Genomic DNA, 12,174 nt, shown 5'->3' on the forward strand with positions numbered 1-12,174 from the left:
TCTCCCGATACTAATATGCCTCTAAAATCCACAAAAACACTGATCAGTATTGTAAAATGTAACCAATTAAATAAAATACAGTACCAACAACAAGTAAAATAACAAACCATGAATATGTAAACACCCAGGTGAAAAAATACTATAGTAAATACTATAGTGTTTTTGAACCATACTGTATTTACAACACTAATGAATGCTACATAATACTATAATATTAACTATAGTGAACTGATAAACTAGTATAAATAGTATACTTTAGTTTTTACTACAGTAAACTGTAGTGTATATTGTAGTATAATATACCCTAAAATTGTAGAAAACTTAGTACAATATTGGGTAAAGTAATTTGTTTATATTATTATAGCTGCCATATTATCACAGCAACTATAGAATTACCACAATAAATTAATTCAAGTATTTATAGTACTATAGTATGGTTCAAAAACACTATAGTATTTACTATAAATGACTATAGTATTTATTCACCTGGGCGCAAGCAACGTGAGACGATTTGTAAAATATCAAAAGACGTGATAAAGTGACTTTGAAGCCCATTTACAAAATATCTGAGTCATGTTAAGTGTTAACGATCGAATAAATACACAACACATAAACGTGATCGATTAAAAGCACAACACAAAGAAACTTTTTACCGTGTTCGCTTCTTCCGCCATGATTGTTTGCTTGTTTGTCGTCAACTCCGCCCACATCCAACGTGAGACTATTACTCCGCCCACTTCCGCCCTCAGGCTGTTAGTCTGGCGCTGTCGTCCTCAGACTGTCATGACGTATGGTTCTGCGGTTCTGCAGTTGGTTATTATTGGTATAATTTGGCGCTAATGTGTATACCTTGCAATACCAATTCCCACCTACAGGGGCGCTGTTCCGAGTTTACACATACACAACATGGTTTATGAGGACCATGTTTGTAAAGGTTATAAAAAAGGTAGGGAGTGTCGTAACAGTAAAATAGCAACATTAATTAATAAAAGCAGTAATGTAGTAAACATACAAGTATTAATAGTTATTTAAATTATTATTAGTCAATAATTATAACAAGTTAAATTTCCCGAATTACGAGACCACTAAAATTGGTCTCATAAACCGATTGGTCTTGTAATGCTGGTATGTAAACCTGAAAATTGGTCTCATAAACCACATATGCCAACACACACACACACACACACACACACACACACACACACACACACACACACACACACACACACACACACACACACACACACACACACACACACACAGACACAGAGATGAAAGGATGAGAAAATACAATTTAGCACAAACTTCAGTACAAAACTTACTTTAGTATAAAAAACCTTCTAAAAAACTTGGACAAAAGTGTTTCATAATTCATAATTCATAATGATTTCATAATATGTACATATGAATCCAACTGAAAAAAAAAAAAAAAAAAACGTATGGAAAGATGTCTTTCAGTTAGTCAAAAAACATGTCAAATAGCAGTAGTGCAGCTTTATAGCCATCTATTGGTGACTTTTTTTTTTTTTTTTACTTTTAAAGCTATATTTTCCAATGGATGGCAAAAATGTTACACTAAACCACGGCAAATTGTCCATGTTATCTCTGTGAATGAAAATTAGACATGTGGAGCTTTTTAAAGTGAATTTTACATAATTTATTTTTTTAGGAAAATGTATTAATTTTATTTATATAAATTTAAAACATGCCATAAATTCCACCAAAACTGCACAAATGTAGAGTAAAACATTAATAAAGTGAGATTTAAAAAAACAAACAAACAAAAAAACCCAAATCATTTCATTGTCAGCAGCTTGAGTGTACATCCCAAATGAACTGCTTACAAGGGTTAACTTATTTTAGTGCAGAAATTGAAATAGTGACTTTATATTCGTATGTGAGCTGCTTATACTGGACATTTTCACAGTTTGAAATGTTCATGCTTGAATGTGTTGAGATGTGTTATGTGGATATTACTATTCCAGATGTGAGACTTGAAGGTGACCTGAAGCTTTCCCCCCATTTCACTCTGTGCTTCAGCCGTTTTCACTGACTGGGAAGAAACTCTTTAGTTTTAAGTCTAGGATCTTTTCAGTCATCATGTCTTGATTGCTAATTAACACACACCTAGAGCTACAAAAACCATTCATCAATGAATGATTACCAATGAATCAATAGAGGATCGGAATGAGGGTTGAGACTCATCATGTTTTGCAAATATACACTCACCAGCCACTTTATAAACTTTATATTTAGTATCCGGATGGGGAAGAAAGGTGATTTAAGTGACTTTGAATGTGTCATGGTTCAATCTCTGAGGAATGTTTAAACACCTTGTTGAATATATGCCACAAAAAATTAAGGCAGTTCTGAAGACAAAAGGAGGTCCAACCCGGTTCTAGTGAGGTGTACCGAATAAAGTGGCCTGTGAGTGTACTGTTATATATATACCTATAATACAGTATACTGTGATTACTAGCATAATACCGTAAGTGATGCACAAGTACTGAAAGCCGTATTTCAGTGAGTACTGCCACTTTAAGACAGAAGCTATAACATGTGACATGGTTACCACAGAAATATGATACATGACAGGTCTATGCATGTGAGCATGATTGTACATCTGCATTTACTCATGCAGTGCAGTGAATGTGATAAGAATTCACTCAGAGGACATACATATTCATGTGATGTGTGGCATAGCTTTCAGCTCAGGGCTTCGGGAGCATCACACAAATGAGCTGTCTGAAACAAAGCCTCGTTCCAATGCAGCGCCGTGTCCTTCACGCTCATGCCACGAGCTGTCAGTGTGTGTTAAGCAGAGACCGAGGGAACCAGTCCAGACGTGTAGGGCCTATGAAATCGGTCTTATTTCTTCTCAAATAGTTTATTTTTCCCCCTAATTCTGGACTCCACTGTAATTGTTTAATGAAAAGTTTATAATAAAATTTTTATTAATATTTAATAATGTTTATTAATAATTAATTTAATACAATTTTAACAATAATATGGCCCTATGATTTAATACAAGTTTATTATCAAAAATTTGCAAATTCCTTTTATTTATTTCTTTATTTTTTTGGCAAAAAAATACTGCAAAACAGGTTTAAAACATGGACGAAAAATGTATGATGTTACTTATCAAAAAATTTATACTTGTAAAAAATTTATATACTGTATTATGACTTTTTTGTAGAGTAGTAACAAAGTCCCTTTAAGACGAGTCACTTCACTCTGCGGCCATCTTTGAAACGCCTCTCAGGCATTCAAGTGCAGCTCCTATCTCTTTGAATGGGGAAACATCAAATTCTCTAAAGTTGTTTGCCAAGATTTCGATTAAATTTCAGATTTGAAATAACCAATGAAATCTGACAACATCTGTCTCATAAATTTTGTTTCTAAACACTCGAATCATGACAAACTATTTTTCTGGCTAGATCAAGCTAATGTGCATGCACAGTCCTAAATGCGCATCTCTTGTGTCTCATTTCGGAGGTGCACGTCTGACTGTTTCTATAGGAACCAGTGCTTCTAACGGCAGCTGCAGTGACGCGTGACTTTACCAGTCGACGATTGGCTCTTATTTAGAAGGTGGGACTTATTCCACCATATTGCGTGTTGCACTTTCTCCCATTCAAAACAATACAAGTGACGCGTCTTGTGTTATTCTATAGTCTTTGGTAGTAATATATTTATATCATAATTTTTCCAAGTTAAGGCTAGTTGTAGTGAAGACCTTTGAGTTTGTGTGGGTATCTGGTGACAGTTTTTATCAAATGAAATGAAGTTCTGAAATCACCACGTGCTCGAGTATGAAACCGCACCGCTCACTTACAGAGACACGCAGAACATGCTGACATTCAATCAGTCTTTTTTTTGTGGTCTAATATTCACAGACACTAGTCCATTCGACTAATTGTACAGCCCTACATTTGATTTATTCATCCAAAGAATTTAACAAATTTACCATGGATTCCGCACCTCTGTCCGTGTTACATGTTTAAAATCATAACACACTGTATGGTGAGTGTCTGCAGACAAAAAATGACGTTCTAGTAGTTAAAGGGTTAGTTCACCCAAAAATGTTGTTCCAAACCTGTATGAATTTCTTTCTTCTGCTGAACACAAGAGAAGATATTTTGAGGAATGTTAGTAACCAAATAGTTGATGGACCGCATTGACTTCCATAGTTTATTTTTCTTCCAAACTATGTCAGTGGGGTCCATCAAGTGTTTGGTTACCAACAAAATATCTTCTTTCGTGTTCAGCAGAAGAAATAAATTCATACCGTTTGGATCAACTTGAGGGTGAGTAAAAACTGACAGAATTTTCATTTTTGAGTGAACTATCACTTTAAACATGATCGAGTCATCTGGCATGATCTCTGCATTTGTTTCTGAACTTGTGGTTAACTGTACTGCCATCTGGTGGCTATATTATGTTACATGCCAATATAAGGAACCTCATCATTAGCCGCTTTTCCACTGTCGGGCCAGTGCGAGCCAGGGCTAACAGCGTGCCGGACTGGCCACAGACCTTAGGCACCGAGGCCAAAATCAAGTTGCGTTTCCACTGTCGGTCCGCTAGCTCCGCAGCACTGATCTAAAACACCTCCCTTGATCAAACGTCACACAACCCAACCTATTTCAGCGTGTAGACCATCACCTGACTACGATTGGCTCCGCCTTTCACCTCGACCACGCCTCAAGCCCCAGCTGGCCCGCTTTGGACCAAGGTTTTCGGCGGGCTGAAAAACCCGTGCCTTTGGCACCGAGGAAGCACCGAAGAGGCAAGATCATGCCCCGAAAGTGACATTGGAAATGCGACCGTCCCTGGCACGCACTAGCACGTCCGCCTTTGGCCCGGCAGTGGAAACGCTGCTAATAAAGGGTTAGTTCACCACCCCAAAATGAAATTAATTACTCACCCTCATGTTGTTCCACACCCGTAAGACTTTCGTTCATCTTCAGAACACAAATGAAATCTGAGAGATGTCTGTCCCTCCATAGACTGCCTTTGCAACTACCACTTTGACGCTTCAAAAAGTTCATAAAGAGATCGGAAAACTAATCCACATGAATTGAGCGGTTTAGTCCAGATTTTCTGAAGAGACTCGATTGCTTTATATGATTGAATTGAATTTATGCTCAAACGTGTTGCGTAAACAATGAGGTTCATTCCCGCGTATTACGCAGCACGTTTGAGCTTCCGGAAGAGGTTTGATCTTGTGTGTCATTCAATCTGTAGTTACAATTGGTAGTTGCATCTCTCAGATTTCATCAAAAAGATCTTCATTTGTTTTATGAAGATGTACAAAGGTCTTACGGGTTTGGAACGACATGAGGGTGAGTAAATGATAACAGAATTTTCATTTTTGGGTGAACTATCTTTTTAAGCATATTACACATATAGTTAAAAGATAGGCGCATTGCTTGATGTTTGTAGAGCCTTTAATATATTCGTCATCCTTTTGACCACCTGACCCTGGCTCATTCCTGTGAATCATGAATCAGTGTCAAACTCTGCTCCTGTCCAGCAGAGTTCAGCTCCAACACACCTGCCTGGAAGTTTCTAATAATAGGCCCATTTCACATGAAGTCACGCAACTCCTGTGTCGAATCGAAGCAGTGTATTCTTACTTCCGTCAGCTTAGTAGAATAGAGGATGACTGGAGCTGCATACTTTCATCTACATTCAAGGCGATCTCAAATGAACTTACCGGTCGGTGTGATTTGCCATTTGAATTTAGGGGGGAGTTGAAAATTAAGCACTTTCCGCTGCCTGTCATGACTCTTACACAGTGTTTGCAGATGAAGTTGGTTAGATGCATTTGTCAAACAAACGGACGTTTCAGACTTTTACATGTAGCAACAGAACGACTTCATTTAATACTTTATGTACTGCTTAATTCAGCACCTGCATCTACAAGAATAAAGGTCAGCATAATAAGCTTATTCTTTTTAAACTGTTGTCTTATTTTGATAAACATGACAACATAAGTAATAAATAAATATTTCTAGATTTAATATAATATATTTATTTATACACAAAGACTTTTGTAATGTTATAAAAACAGATTTGTGAGCATTGGCAGAACTGAATAAGGTGAATAAATAAAACGCACTATTTAGATACCATAGAGCGGTTTCTCAAACCTGTCCTGAGTAACACCAGCCATACAAAATGTGCCCTCCAGAACAGGTTTGAGAAACACTGCCATAGCACACTGTCTTGATCACCAGCTGAAGGGCCCTGGTTGTCCACCAGAGGGCACTCCCCTATTGTTCATTTCCTGCTGTTTTGATTAGGATTCTGGACTGTCCTAATACAGGTGCATCTCAATAAATTAGAATGGTGTGGAAAAGTTAATTTATTTCAGTAATTCGACTCAAATTGTGGAACTCGTGTATTAACTAAATTCAATGCACACAGACTGAAGTACTTGAAGTCTTTAGTTCTATTAATTGTGATGATTTTGGCTCACATTTAACAAAAACCCACCAATTCACTATCTCAGTAAATTAGAATACTTCATAAGATCAATAAAAAAAAGGATATTTTAAACAGAAATGTCAGGCTTCTGAAAAGTATGTTCATTTCTATGCACTCAACACTTGGTTGGGCCTCCCTTTGCATGAATTACTGCATCAATGCGGCGTGGCATGGAGGCGATCAGCCTGTAGCACTGCTCAGGTGTAATGGAAGCCCAGGTTGCTTTGATAGCGGCTTTCAGGTCATCTGCATTGTTGGGTCTGGTGTCTCTCATCTTCCTCTTGACAATACCCCATAGATTCTCTATGGGGTTCAGGTCAGGCGAGTTTGCTGGCCAATCAAGCACAGTAATACCATGGTCATTGAACCAGCTTTTGGTACCTTTGGCAGTGTGGGCAGGTGCCAAATCCTGGCTTACCCTCATTGTAGAGGGTCTTGATGATCGCCTTCTGGACAACTGTCAAGTCAGCAGACTTCCCCATGACTGCTGTTGGGATTACTGACCTAAACCCAGTATTTATAGCCTGGGAATGGTAATTTAATAAAACTTGAAATTAAATATTCTAATAATTTGAGATACTGATTTTTTTATTTTATTTTGATGAGCAGCAAGCTGTAATCATCAAAATGAAAACAAAAAAGTCTGGAAATATTTTACTTTGTCTAATAAATCTAGAATATATTTAAGTTTTACTTTTTGAATTAAATTACAGAAAAAAAAGAACTTTTTCATGATATTTTAATTTATTGAGACACACCTGTAAATGCTGCATTTGGATCTTTACTCTATATCTACTGAGCAGTTTCTTAACAGAAAGGTCCTTAAGCAGAACTTCATCAAAAGGTACATGATAAGACAACTCATAGAATCGATGCACATATTCCTCGATTGACAGGCTTCCTTGATGAAGCTACAGTAACTGGTTGATCAGGTCCATAATGCATTTGGGTCTCATTCAGCTGCTGAATCTGTACATGGCGAGGTTTTCTGTTAGAAACTGCTCCGAGACTTGAGTGAAGATCCAAATGCAGCAGCATTATTAGGACAGTCCAGAATCCTAATCAAAATAGCAGGCAATGAACAATAGAGGAGCGCCCTCTGGTGGACAACCAGGGCCCTTCAGATGGTGATCGTGACACACATAACAAACGTAAAATATGATCAGTTATGAAACAATCAATAATAATTCACAAATAAAGAAGAGGGCATACATGTATATTTAGACTAAAAGGATGATTTGGAGAAATTGTAGATGTCCATAGCTCTACAGCTTGAAATTCCTTGCAGTGTTTCAAAATAAAGCTTAATTTTATTCTTCATCTGATAATATTGGGTTTCCTTTTAGTCCACTTGAATTAATGGATGTGAAATTTGCCACGTAACATGAGAATACTTAATATAAAATACTCCATGGATTCCTTTCCATGTCATTTTTTCCCCATAGTAAAAAAAAAAAAAAATTGTTTGTCTTTTTAATGCAGAACAAGAACATCATATACACGAAATTATACAGAGGATTTACACAGTATATTCACTGTTACAGTCATGTCAGCGTCAGATGAAATAAACCAAATAAATTATCCAGGGAAAAACATTACATTAATGAATACGTATTATGTACTCTCGTTTTATTTAAAAATTCATAATCTGAAAGCTGAATAAACAATCTTTCCATTGATGTATGGTTTATTAGGATATGACAATATTTGGCAGAGATACAACGGTTTGTGAATCTGGAATCTGAGGGTGAAAAAAAAATCAAAATATTGAGAAAATCGCCTTTAAAGTTGTCCTTAGCAATGCATATTCACTCACAAAAATACTTTTTTGATATATTTACAGTAGGAAATTTACAAAATATCTTCATGGAACATGATCTTTACTTAATATCCTAATGATTTTTGGCATATGTGGCATTTGGCATTTTTGGCATATTTTGGCACATGTTGGCTATTGCTATAAATATATACCTGTGCAATTTATGACTGGTTTTGTGGTCCAGGGTCACATATATTGCATCGGTTCAGTTTAAAATGGTATGTAACATGATCTAAAATCTTCACACCGTTAGTTCTTCTGAGTATTATGTGATACTTAGTTGTCCAATAACTCTCACTAGTACAGTAATACCGTTATCATTTCAGTTTCTAAAAATAAAGATTTGTTGTTAAACACAATATTCTTGTCATTCTAAATAACACATTCATCAGTTGTTGGAGAGTAAATATAAAATCATAGGTATATGTTGGAGAAAAATAAAATTACACAAACAAAACAAAAAATTAATAGTTTAACACTTTGACTGTGAACATAAGGTAGCTTATTTGATTAAATCTCAACATAATATATTAAACACTACAGTTAAGCGTGATCTGCTGTGACGTCACAATCAAGTTGAATTGTGGGATATAAAGCACCTTGAAGTGTACAACAGAGTACGAGGGAACGAGGGTCTATCCATATAAACTGAAATAAAAAGTGGAACTCGCTTCAAAATGGTGGCAGGGATTCCCTGAGGAGAAGTGCTTAGGGAAGTTCTGGAGTGTATGTCTAAATGTGGAGTGGAACGCACCCTTAGTCTGTCAGTAACGCTCTGTTTAGTTCCTGTCTCTATGAAGCCCCTCCTTCTGATTGGTTGGCTGGAGCGGTGTGTTGTGATTGGTCAAGCACTTCAAGCGTGTTTGGGAAATGCCCTGTCCCTTACCGTAACTGCCAGTTTCAATACACTATAACTCAACCAGGCCCCACCACTTTATTCTGTGTATGAATTATTTAAATGAGGAATATTGCGAAGAAAACTCAAGATTACAATGGAGTTCAGAAACAGTGACATTGATATAGAGAATAACTCCTGCTGGAGGGACTTTGGAGAGCTTTTTAATGCTCAAACAGCAACATTACACACTAAAGAAAGATGAAGATGGAAACAAGCACAATAGGCCCCCTGTTGTTAATGCCGTTTCATTTTTCAGGACAGAAACACGTTCTCTCTTATCTTCTTGACCTCTGGCTGCTGATGTACTATTACGTGTGTAATGGGCTCTGTGTTCAGGAGCTCTCTCTCCACCTGTTTCTATGGAGACCAGAGAGCCAATCAGCCGCCTTGGCTGCGGACTGAACTAAAGCCTGCAGATGGAGGAGGCAGAGCATGTCTTACACATGAAGAAATCTCACATGCACTCACACGTGTGCTTCCATGTCCACACTCACACACACACATTCATAAATCAAGTGTGTTCTCCCCGCAGCATGTAACGAAGCGCCTCTTGCTTTGGGCTGCTGCTGATGCAAGTGTGTGATGCTCATGTGACGTCACGGGCCACGAACGGGGCTCTGTTTCACTGAGAGCAGCCTGAATGAGCGAGTGTACGCACTCACGGCACACGAGCACACGCAGAGCCGCGGCCATGGCGCACAGACTCAGCATGATGTGAGTAAATGATTTGATCTGCAGCAGTTCGCTTGCACACTGTTTTTACCACAGTGCACCTGTGCTTAATTGTGTTTTATGTGGATGCTTTTTGATGGGCTTGCAAGTGTGTGTGTGTGTGATGATAGGCATAATGATGGCGAAGCAGTTGTGGTCATGAAATGAGCAGGATGCGCTGTTGTAGTGAATGACAGTGATAGCGCTGTGTTTGAGGTGTTTCCATGTGTCAAACAAAACATGAGGAGCTCTGTGTGTGTGTGTGTGTGTGTGTGTGTGTGTGTGTGTGTTTGGCTGGAGCTGATGTGCTTTATGACGCAATTTCACAGTCACATGCTTTGGAGCAGAATATGCTGCTATAAACTGTGAGGTGTGATGCATTTATCCTTCATGTGCAGTATTTGTATGTTCTCGCTCTTTCCAGCATATAAAGCGTAACAGAGTACAAGCATCTGAAACAGCATCAGTGTTTGTTTATTTGACCCTCTCAAGGTGACCGGGGTTAAACTGAAGGACACATTAGCACTAATTCATGCTGGAGAGAATTTGCGCTGAAATGCTGAATTCAAGGTGATTTGGTGAGGAATGCTGGTGTACTGCACAGTGCCAACTGTTTACTGCTAGCTATTGTTTTGTTGTTGATGTTGTTGCAAAAAGCATGCAGTATGAAGTGTGCACTAATAAGTGTTTCCTTTAGTAGTATGCTTCATTATATGACCTCATCACATCGCATTAGTAATTCAGCCAGTGGCATCCAGTTATCATTATAATCAGAAATATATTTATTTTGTTATTTTGTGTTGCAAGACAGATGTTGTTGCTATAAAGTTCTTGTGTCTCTGTACATGTATGGTACTTGTAGGGCTGCAAAATATCAATATGGCTATAAGAATAATAAATATATAATAATAATAATAATAATAATAATAATAATAATAATAATAATAATAAATATAGCTAGCTGCAAGCAGCCATTAAGGGGCCACACACAATAAAGCAAACAAGAAGTAAAATCATCAGTAAAATATAGCATTTAAAGGAACACTCCACTTTTTTTGAAAATAGGCTAATTTTCCAACTCCCCTAGAGTTAAACAATTGAGTTTTACTGTTTTCAAATCCATTCAGCCGATCTCCGGGTCTGGCGGTACCACTTTTAGCATAGCTTAGCATAGTTCATTGAATCTGATCATCTCGCTCAAAAAAATGACCAAAGAGTTTCAATATTTTCCTATTTAAAACTCAACTCTTCTGTAGTTACATCGTGTATCAAGGCCGACAGAAAATGAAAAGTTGCGATTTTCTAGGCCGATATGGCTAGGAACTATACTCTCATTCAGGCGTAATAATCAAGGAACTTTGCTGCCGTACCATGGGTGCAGCAGTGCAATGATATTACGCAGCGCCTCTCACAAATGTCTCCATGGTTGCAAGGCACGCTCCCTGTGCAAACAGGGGGTCACAGCCGCTGCATAATATCATTGTGCCTGCTGCACCCATGGTACGGCAGCAAAGTTGCGAGATGCTATTGGTCTCATTAGATTCAATGAACTATGCTAAGCTATGCTAAAAGTGGTACTGCCAGACCCGGTGATCGGAAAAACTCAACTAAAATGAGCCTATTTTCAAAAAAGTGGAGTGTTCCTTTAATTTCATATACTTTTTTGAAGTTTGTGGCAATTTATTATTTTGTTCAGTTATAGCGCCACCAACAGACTCAATCCCACCACTTTTTTTGTATTTGTCTTCAGAGTGTGCCCATCAATAAGTGTCAAATTTGGTGAAAATATCTCATTTCATTTAGAAGTTATAGATATGTATATGTATGAGTACATAAAAAAATGACCCATGTACGACTTTGATTGCATTTTCTTGCCACTTAATATCAAAATTTTGGCATTTTTGCATTAGCATATAGCCAACAACCTATGTTTCTGATTGTTTCCTACAGTGGTTTCATCTTGATCGAACTAACCGTTTCGAAGATATCACGAACGCTGTTTTAACGCTAAATCGCAACGTTGCACAAACCATAAGGCAAAACCTAGCATGTTAAGTATTGTAGGACTCAAGGATTCAGGAATCTAAGGAGATGACTCCCATGAAAATAAGTCAACCACATCAAAAGTTATGAGCATATAAATATTTGATTTCACCACTAGGTGGCACTGTCTTGAAACCTCTTAGGCTCCTTCAGGGCATCATGCTGATGACCCATACTAAGTTTCTTAATGATACGCTAATGTGTAAAAAAA

General features: G+C 37.5%; 1 protein-coding gene across 4 annotated transcripts in view; it reads left to right on the forward strand.

Moving 5' to 3' along the window:
- The window catches only part of LOC137009742 (IQ motif and SEC7 domain-containing protein 2), an 89,936-nt gene that overhangs the window by 36,713 nt on the left and 41,049 nt on the right, over positions 1-12,174 (forward strand). The window lies entirely within an intron of this gene.

Source organism: Chanodichthys erythropterus, chromosome 20, assembly GCF_024489055.1.
Source record: "Chanodichthys erythropterus isolate Z2021 chromosome 20, ASM2448905v1, whole genome shotgun sequence".
NCBI classification, from domain to species: Eukaryota; Metazoa; Chordata; class Actinopteri; order Cypriniformes; family Xenocyprididae; genus Chanodichthys; species Chanodichthys erythropterus.